This window comes from Cyprinus carpio, chromosome A22 (assembly GCF_018340385.1).
Source record: "Cyprinus carpio isolate SPL01 chromosome A22, ASM1834038v1, whole genome shotgun sequence".
In the NCBI taxonomy this organism is placed as follows: Eukaryota; Metazoa; Chordata; class Actinopteri; order Cypriniformes; family Cyprinidae; genus Cyprinus; species Cyprinus carpio.
This window is the reverse complement of record NC_056593.1, coordinates 16,108,717-16,119,239: the sequence shown is the minus strand read 5'-3', so window position 1 is coordinate 16,119,239 and position 10,523 is coordinate 16,108,717. Positions and strand designations below refer to the sequence as shown.

At 44.7% G+C, this 10,523-nt stretch overlaps 1 long non-coding RNA gene across 1 annotated transcript; it reads right to left on the bottom strand.

The window, feature by feature from the left end:
• Positions 1-246: 246 nt before the first annotated feature.
• LOC122134915 lies at positions 247-8,599 on the bottom strand. Its single transcript, XR_006153208.1, has 3 exons — positions 8,569-8,599; positions 3,727-3,820; positions 247-423 (listed from the first exon to the last, which is right to left on the bottom strand). It is a non-coding gene; the product is annotated as an uncharacterized LOC122134915 (long non-coding RNA).
• Positions 8,600-10,523: the final 1,924 nt, after the last annotated feature.

Below are 10,523 nucleotides of genomic sequence, written 5' to 3'. Positions count from 1 at the left end.
TTTAATATAAATTAATATTTAATCCAAATTATTGCACTAACCTTGTGCTGTGTGCTTGGGAAAATGCATCAAGTGCATTCAAAAACCTCACAAATCTCCCAAAGAGCACCTGAACATAAGTGAACTCCACACTTGTAAGCTTATTCTGTTGGTTTATAATGCTATTAGCGTGGTTATGTTTATATGCTATATATATGGCCAAGGCCTCTGCAGCTCCGCTGTCATTTTTATAGATGTGATATCGCTAATGTAGTTTCTCAGTGCACAAATGCAATTGGCCAACACATTTGCCAGCAAGAGGCACCTTTCACCAATGCCTCCTTACCTCTTGAGATGCCCATTACTCCAACCTGCAGCGAACTATAGCTGGAAGGAAGTGACTTGTGTGAACTTGAGACAGGCGTCTATCCCAGAATGCAAACCCTGAAATGAACAATAAAGCATTAATGGCTCAGATAATTGCATTAACCCTCAGGTTGTGTTCAAATCCCTATAACACTTCTTGTTTTCCCGGGTCAAAAATGTCCAGCCTTTTAAAATGGTGTGGAAATTTCTTCTTGTTATGCAATATTATCACCAATATTGGTATCAATCTTTTTGTCAACTTGTTTCTTTTCAACATAGGACTGGTTTTGTATTTATTTTTAGAACTGGATTTATCGTAGGCCTCGTTAATCTGAGCGGTATTATCTCAGTTGTTTAAGTGAAAAAAAACATTATTTGTGGATAATTTTGCCAGTATTAAATAGAAATATGAAAAATAAATTGCACTCTTTATGACAACTAGTATGTCTAATGTTTAATCAAGAATTATTTTTTGAAAAGCGTTTAATTAGTAAAAAAAATTGTAACAAAATTACACTTGGTGGTGTTTCCCGGTCAAAAATGACTGGCCTACAAAAAGATATCTTATAAATCTCGTGTTGTGCAATTTGTCGTTACCTAATATTGGATTTCAGTCTTTTTTGTCAGGTCAGTTTTTTATTTTCAATTTGGACTGATTTTGTATTATTTTTTGAAACGGATTGATTCGCAGGCCTCATTGATCTGAGCCTAGGGTTAGGGATAGGACTCTTCTCATTTGTCTGTTAGCACGAGGCAGTACCTGTAACCCAGGCAGGTCGCAACAGGTAATCCAGCTCCTCCTGGATGGGCACATTCAATCATGAATCATCATGGGGAAGTTTTGCTGTGTCTCCCCAGCCACCTTTTACAAGAGTCAGTGCAGGAGATACCAGGAAAAAAAGGGCCGTTACATGAGGAGGGAGCTCTGGGCATGGATGCACTGTGGAGGGCAACAAAACCCAGCAGCAGGACCAGAAATTCCGTGCGGAGGCCCTCCTCCTTTGTACGGTGAAGAATAGGATTGGCCCCGTGATTCAAGAGACTGCACACGCCGCTACATAATACTGACCTCCAGGTAAACGGCTGTAGTGACTCATGTTTCGAACAACAACTGTCAGAATCAGACTTTATAGGGTGGAGTAAGGGCCCGATGTCCTGTAGTGGGACCTGTGCTCTCAACCAGAATTGGTAGGTTCATCATTGGCATCCTGTTCTCTTCACTGATGAGAGCAGGGCCACACTGAGCACATGTGACCGGATGTGAAGAGTCTGGAGATGGGGATGCCGTGGGGAAAACATTATGGTCTCGGTATCGAGTGCAACTCACATCAGAATGGGACTGGTTTAGACGTGGGGTCAGCGCTGCCAATATGGACCTGGGGAGGTTGGAGTCGCATATCTTACGTGGTTAGAAGTAGGATATTATGCACAGACATATCATTAGGAAATGCGGTATGTGGTATCTAGTACTGCTCGTTATGTATCGGGAATGAAATCGGGGTCTTCGAGCCGCTGGTCAGACCTATTACGTCCACGCTGTGTGCAATAGGCCCTGAAGTTACCCTCCTGGTGCATGATAATGCCTGGCTCAGTTGCTAGAGTGTGCAGTTTTTTAGATGACACTGGCATATTGTATGCCATTAAAGACCTGGCTCTCACCTGAATCCATTGAGTAAAAGTTATTTGAAAGCATCCGATGTTGCTGTAATGAACTTCAGCTGCTGGTTGGATCAGCCTGTAACTTTTAGTTCTTTACATTGATTTTTGGTGTGATTTTGAATCCAGCCCTTCAGTGTGTTGGTGATTTTGTTTTTTTCCTTTGACTGTTGTCACATTTTTTTTTGAGCAGTAAATAAAGATTTTCAACTTGAATATTTCATTCATTGAGATCCAATGTGTGATTTCAGTGTTCCCTTAATTTTTTTTTTTTTTTTGAGCAGTGTATTTTAGGACACAAATACATATTGTGAAACATGACATGCTCGACATGCTCTGAACACTAAATATTTCTCAGGATTTCATGATCAGTAAAGCCTCGTACAATCAGTCAGTATCAACATTTAATACAAAACAGTCCCTAACGAAAGAAAGACTAGCTGACAAAGATCTAGTGAATCCAATATTAGGTGATAATATTGCATAACAAGAGATTTATAGCTATTTTTTGGTGTAGGACAGGGTCATTTTTGACAGTCAGGTTTTGTCCAAGTGTTCTTTTTATTTATTTTTTTATTTTTTTTCTTACAAGATATAAGCATTTCAAAAAAAATTTTTGGTTTAATGAACATTAGAGCATGCTAGTGTGGAAAAACAGTGCACTTTTTTATTTATTTAATTATTTGACACACCATTTTGACACTATATTTATCACCAAATAATGTTTTTTTTTCACTCAAAAAGAGGTATGTAAAGCTCAGAATAATGAGGACCTCCGATAAATCAGTTCCAAAAATAAAAACAAAACCAGTTCTAATCGAAAGAAAACACTTGACAAAATGAATGAATCCCATATTTGGTGATAATATAGCATAGACAACAGATTTTCTAAGCAATTTTTTGTAGGCCCGGTTATTTTTGACCGGTAACAAGGTTGAATAAAATAAAAAAGTGTTTTACAAAAATGAAAACATTTTGTGGTTGGAGTAGTCCATACCCCTGTGTGGAACAAAGTCAGTAAATCTGAGTCCAATGCGATCACATTACTACATTTTTAGGAGAAGGAATATCCTCTCTGGGTCAAATGACCCTGAGGCACAACATGAGGGTTAAAAACCCTGAATACTCAGTGCCCACACACTCGATGCATTGTGTGTCAGCAGAGCTACTTCTATTGAATGTGAATAATATACCTCACAGCTCTCTTAAGGTATTACAGATCTCATGTGGACGGAAGTCAAATTAGTGCGAGAGCGCAATTCCAAAACCGCAACGATGGTAGTGTAAATGTGCAAAGACGCAGCCAGATCATTACCATAATGACCAACACCATCTACCAAGAGCAGCGCAATTAGCGTCTGCATTACGACAATGCTTTTTTTGGGCATTAAATAATGGCGCATATACCATTAATTTTGACGAGCGCAAACTTTAGCAAAAGTAGCTAGTTAGTATACTCATAATTTTAATTACCTCCCATAAAATTTTGCGTCTGAAAGGAAAACTCCTACAAATGCATATTCAATAAGGTCAGGCCCAATAATAAATGTGTCAACACCTTTTCAGCGCTAATTCTTCACCAGGCATCTTTAATAAATCCTGACAGTACTATTATAATTCCAAAAAACGGATTGCACTGGTATTGCTACGGAAGGGCATTTTCTTTTCCTGCTTTATACACTACTGCATATACTAGTATATGCCAGTTTCAAACCATACACACACCTCATTCTAGGTCAAATATATTGAAGAGTATGGAGCAGAATTAAAAATGACGCAATCCTCTCTGCTCTTGTTGCTGCTCCATGGTTTCCTCCATCTGTAAGACAAGAAAAATGATTTAAAAAATGATTTAATAAACAACTTATAATAGGACTGTAAGTGGCACCTAAGCATCATTTAAGCATAAAAGCAATAAAACCTTTGTGCATTTGTAAATGTTGTCATATTAATTGTAATTGAACTGCACTTTGCCTTATTGACCACAATTATTATGGTTCCCTTTCAGTCGGTCACTCTCGTGCGTGTCATGTTGGTGACCGACTAATTGGGATATCGCTTCGATAGACCACATCTACTTTCGAGTGTACACCTAATTGAGCAAATGCACATTGGCATGCAATTATTGCATCCAGGCCTGCTGCTGATCACAGCGTGAGTATAATAAGGCAGAGGTGCAATGCATACCAGCATTTCGCTTCGGAGCTGAGCATTAGTATTGTTCTGGTGTCTCAAACTGTGTCTGCTGTGAACTACGAGTTCAGCATGCTCTTGGAAGCTTTGTGTGTTGGCGAGATTGGCGCTTCTGAGGTGGCCTTCGTGGATGAGTCATGTTCCCACACTGCGGGAAGATGACCATCTCGAAGCTGCGAACCCAGGCTCTGCTTACCTTCAGGGGGGTGGAGTCCCATTGCCGCTGCCCGCAATCTGGGGCTCGTGTCTAGCAACCGACAGACGAGAACCACCTCCAGCAGTGGCCTCAAGGGTGGGCTCGCGTGGGTTCTCAGCGCACCACCCAGTGCCTTTCTTCACCGGAAGTGCATGACGAGACTCACCAGGTTTGTGGGATGGCACTTTTACTGCCGGCAAACCGGCCGGTGGGCTGCTCCTCCATCACCACTCTCGATGGCAGTGCAGCCAAAGGGGGTATCGATGATTCCCCCAGTGGCTGGCGGGCGGTTAGCGATACAATTGTGTTCCTAAAGTCTTAGGCCTTCCTTCCCGGGACTATAGGGCATTCATATGGTCTAACGGCAATACCTATACGGCTTGCTGGGAAGCTGCTTTCTGCCTTAACACGCTATGGCGTTACTGCAGGTGCACCAGGCAACGGCACTGAAGGACCTGCACAAGGGTGGTCATGATCCAAGAAGTTCTGGAAAAGAACTCAGAACCAACACTGACCCTCACGCTCCGAGCAACCGAAGGTCACCGCGCGGTTCTCTGGGTCATGCGATGTCCCATGCTTGTGGTCCAGGAGCGCCATCTAGAGGCTGAGTGGGTGAAATGGAGGGATGCCAAACAAAGATCAGTTCATTAATGCCCCTGTGTTCCCAGACCGCCTCCTTCGGTGACGTGGTCGAGGACCTGGCCAGCACAGCAGTTCTCAGCTACATGGGAGCAGGACTGAGGCGGTCAACCTTCTGACTCAGCGGGCAGTTGCTGCCTCCACCCGTCCAGCGGTTGCAGCGCCCCCAAGCCTGATCATCCGCCAAGGGCAGCCACCTGGGTCCCACCCCTGCCTCCCACGCCGCATACGCAGCAGCCTCCAGCAAGTAGCGCCGTAGAGCGGGTGTGTAGGCAGGCCGCAACACCCGTCCTGGCCCCCGTCAAAAGCATCTTCGGGTGCGGTCCATCCGCCCCCCCCCAGAGATTGGTTTGCAGCGAGCGAAAAAAAAAAACCTGAAGGACACCGCTACTTTCATGTATCGATCCTTCCGCACCACAGACCTTTCTTGCAGTTTGCGTTAGAAGGACGGGCAAGCCGTAACAAGGTCTGCCCTTCTGGCTGATCCTTCCTCCCGTGTCTTCATGAAAGTCGCGGAGGTGGCCCTGTTCCCCTCAGAGAGCATTCTCAACTATCTAGATGACCTGGCTGATACTAGCAACAAATCCTTGGGATCAGTTGTGTGAGCCACAGTTACCTGGTGCGTCCGCACCTACAGCCTTGTTGGGGCCTGCGGGTCCAGCTGGGGGAAAGAGCAAGCTCTCGCCGATGCAGAGGATCTCTTTTCTCTGTATGGAGTTGGATTCGGTCGAACAGACAGCATGCCTCACAGAAGGAACATGTGGTCGGTTGTAAACTGCTTTGAATCACGTTCAAGGGCAGGACATGCACACGTCCCACTGAAACTTTTTCAGAGGCTCCTGGCGGCACTATGGTGCTGACAGCGGCACTTCCAACGCATGTTACATTGAAGACCGCCTCCAGCACTGGCGTTTAGGGAAGTCCGTGGCCTGACGGTTGGAGTGTTGTTGGACTTGCAATGTCAAGGTTGGCGAGTTCAAGTCTCGGGCCAGGCAGGGGAATTGTAGGTGGGGGGAGTGAATGTACAGCATTCTCTCAACCTTCAATAACACGACTGGAGGGTGTCCTTGAGCAAGGCACCGACCCCCAATTGAGTCTCTCGGATGCCGCAGAGAAATGGCTGCACACTGCTCTGGGTGTGTGTCCACGGTTGTGTGTGTGTTTCACTGATGTGTGTGTGAACTTTGGATGGGTTAAAAGCAGAGAGCAGGAATTCCGAGTATGAGTCCCCATTACTTGGACTGTATGTCAAGTCCCAATTTCACGTTTAGGGCCGAGGTCCAGAGGTGGGCGTGGAAGCACGGCACTACAGGGTCCAAGTTCCACCGGCCTGTCAACCAAACCACCCGATGCCGATTGGGGTGGTGCTTTCCTTTCCTGCAGCAAAGGGCGGGAGCAAAGGCTTGTCCACACCAACCTCTCTTCTGGCCAGGTTGCTGCTGAATGATGTTTAAAGTAAAGCATGACCTCGTCATCAGGTTCGTTAGAGTGGCCAGGAGGTTTAAATCCTTCCCGGACCCCCTCTATACCCCTTTGGGACTGGACTCTAGCTGCTAAAAATCACTCTAGAAGGGCCCATTTGAGCCTTTGCATTCAGCTGAGATAAAGTGAACTTTTCATTGAAAACTCTGCTCCTGCTTGCACTGGCCTCCATCAAACGGGGTTAGAGGGGGACTGCAAACATTTTGGTGTCGACGATTTGGGCCTAGAGTTTGGGGACGGATGACTCCCAGGGTAATCCGGAGACCCCAGCATGGCTACGTGACCAAGGCTACCACTACACCTTTTTTTTCCCCACCACAGACCAAGTGGTGAACCTGCACGCACTGCCCGGGAGGAGGCAGACCAGCTCTGGCTTGCTCTGTCCCTAACGAGCATTGGGGGGGGGGGGTGATGCTAAGTAGACCGAGACCAAAAGCTTCAGTGACATCAGACCAGCTTTTTCGTCTGGTATGGAGGGCCGGAGTTGACAGGGGCGGAATGCCAGCTCTAAGCAAAGGATGGCCCACTAGATTGTGGATGCACAGAAACCCTGGATTATCAGGCAATTTAGTGATCGCACTGCCTTTTCAGGTTGCGAGCTCCACTCAACTCCGAAGTGTTTGCCTCCCCATGGGGCCAAGGGGCCTCGTGTGCCTCAATGACAGACATTTGTAGAGATGCAGTGCTGGGCTACGGTTCTATGCCTTCGGGTAAAGCCGGTATCCTTCTGGGTTCTCACCTTCAAAAGGGTAGTAGCACCGAGAGGACCCAGTTAGTGTCAGCTTGCTTAAAACTGCTCAGGAGGGTCCGTACTGTAGACAATGGTGAGATCCTCCATCACACTAGGAAGCTTGTACACGGCGGACCGTCAGGCGGCTACGGCCCTTATGGAAATCCGTTCGTGAGAACGATTTAGAAGGACTGGGTTCCATAGTGAGACCTAAGTGGTACTCATATGTGTATAGTCCACGGTATAGCCTTAGAGCCCGTGTCAGAGCACCCGGCAGACTTTCTTGCAATCCCAAGCGGGTTTGAATCACACGCAAATTTCTCCATATACACCTACCTGGATGCTATATGTGTATTTGCTTCCCGAAAAACTCCTCTCGGGACGGATGGGGCTGTCAGCAGCAATCCCCTGCTCCAAGCGGAACGGGTATGTTTTCCCAGTGTTATCCAATCTCACCCAGTGAGGTAGTGCTTTGACAATGGTGAGTTGGAACGACTTGTTCCAAGCCCGGCCTACACTAATAGGGGCGCAGGTGGAGCCCACAGGGCACTGGAAGGGCAAGCACCCATGGCGCTTTGGTAGGGATCCCAATTAGGCAGTCACCGACGTGGACGTCGAGCGTGACCAACTGAAAGGGAAATGTATCGGTTATGTATGGTAACCCTCGTTCTGGGGAAAAAAAGGGGGAACGGAGAAATCAGGTACCGTTGCTCACGGTTGCTGTACCACGCTGACCGCCGCGGTGTACTCCAGCTCGGCTCCTCAGCGAAAACCTGATATGCAATTGCACCTGCTGCCTTATTCTACTCACACTGTGATCAGCAGCGGCTGCGATGCAATGAATTGCCTGCCAATGGCATTGCCTCATTTAGTTTACACTTAAAGTTGATTGGTCTATCGAGAAACGAGATCCCAATTAGTCGGTCACCGTGACGTGACACTCCGTTCCCGCCTTCAAGGGAACGAGGGTTACCATACGTAAAACGAGATGTTCAGGTGAAGTCGTGGCTAGATGGTTAGACGAGTTTGACTCCTACCCCTAAGGTTGTGGGTTAGAGTCTCGGGCCGGCAATACCACGACTGAGGGGCCATCGAGCAATGGCACCGAAACCCCTGCCAGACTAAAATGGCTGCCCACTGCCTCAGGGGTGGTGTTCACTGCTGTGTGTGTGCACTGTGGCGGGGTTAAAGGCAGAGCACAATTCTGAGTATTGAGTCACAATGATTTTGTTGTAGGTCACGCCATTAATACTTTGTTATTAAAGTTGGAAATATTTCAATAACTACAAATTTTCTTTTTAAACAAAAATATTCATATTTCACATACCTTTGACAAAGAGCTGTGTGCCTTGGATTTGTGATGTGCCTTTGTGATGTAGCAAGATGTAGTTTCCTGCATATTTATAGTGAAGGTTCGTTGAGTTTGAGCGTGATGAAGTTTCTTTCATTCTACTCTTTCGGAAAAGTTTAAGCTATGTTTTGGTACGCAGGGTCCGGCTTCTCCACTGAACCTTTACCTTCAATTATGTCATAAACATGTTGGATGCTATTATGTACCCAATAAACCGTTATATCGTCATTTTTTTAAGGCCATTGTCAATAGAAGAAACAGGCAAGGACAGCAGAGCCTCCAAATTCAACCTAAACAGTGACTGCAGACACATGGACAATTGAAATGAGAGGCCTTTGAAAAACAATTCTAAGAGGCGCATGTCACATCATTCTATTAAAAAATATTAATAAAATACATATATACTATATATTTCAAATCCAATGGGAAAGGATACGCTTACCTGTGTTTAGCATTACTGAACACCTAAACACACAGATCCAGAAGCACAGCAGCACCTGAAAAACAACAACAACTTGCATTTCTATTTATATCTGTTTACCGCTATTTATTTACACGCAACAACAACAACAAATTACTAAAATTACAAAAGTGCACTATTTCCACACTAGTATATATACGGCTTATTCTTGTCTGTGTTTTCTGTGTTCCCCTAATATGCAATATTGCAGCCAGGGTACAGTTCAACTGCAGCAAAGTGGGTCAAAACACTGCACCAAACTCGTCACTGCATTTTAAGAAAAAGTGGGGGGCCCTTTTATCTTACTGTCCTACATTCACTTTTCAGGGCACAATTGCAGGCCACTGTTTTAATACTAATCTTCCCCATAGTAGTTTAGAATTCATTACAATACAAAATGCTAGACAAATACAATTCACGGTTCAGTGTATTACAAACTAGATGGAGTGTGTGCAACGGGACACAATCATGCACATATAGCACACTTCCAATGGGACAGACACAGAACTGCAAATCTAAAATTGCAATCTAATGCTTCAATTAGAATGTGTTCAACCAAACTTATTCAAATGAAACAATACCAACAAAAGAAAAGTAATAATATAATTTGATTATTTTCGGAAATAGTAAATTTGAATATGAATAAAAACAGCAAATTACAACAAAAAATTCACCTAACATGAAACATGGCTAATAGAATATAACCTGGCTCCTCATGTGTGGGGTAGTTAGAATTCATATGAAACCTCGTGTTTTTTCTTATCAGACTCAAAATCTTCCAGCAGTGGGCAGCTGGCTAGCTGCCGTGACCTGTGAGTTATTTTAGAAAAAGTCATTCACACATGTTGCCAACCTTCTCACTGTCACACACACGCAACATAAATGCTGGCAACAAATAACATTCAGTTACGTGAAAGTGACCCATATCTTAATTTTGTTGCTATGCATTTATAACCCATCCAAAATGCACACAGCACAGCAGTGAACACCACCACACGGAGGCGTGGGGTATTGAGGTTCTAGAGAGAGTGCCTGTACAGTAACATTCCCTCCCTCCAACTTCCCAATTCCTGCCGGGCCCGAGGACTCCAAATCGCAACTTTTGGATTGCGAGACCCACACTCTCTAAACCCCACCAATTAGGCCATGATGAGTTTGTTATCATGTTTATATGTTGTAGTATGAATGTGTCATTCATTGTTTCTTGTTCTATTTCTATGTCACTTTTTTTTTTTTTTTTTATGTTTTGAGCTTGGAGTCAATTGACCCAATATTCACTGATTCAAAGTGCTCAAAAACTCCTTACGTTGGTGAGCCTGTGGTCAGAAAGCTAGTGCATCAAAACAAAAGCATGCCATGTTTTAATGGAAGTAAACTCTCAAATGCAATTAACAATGATTTAATACAATATATATGAAGTATACCCTTTGTGTTATTTGATACTGCTTGGCCCACAAATGCAAACACCAAC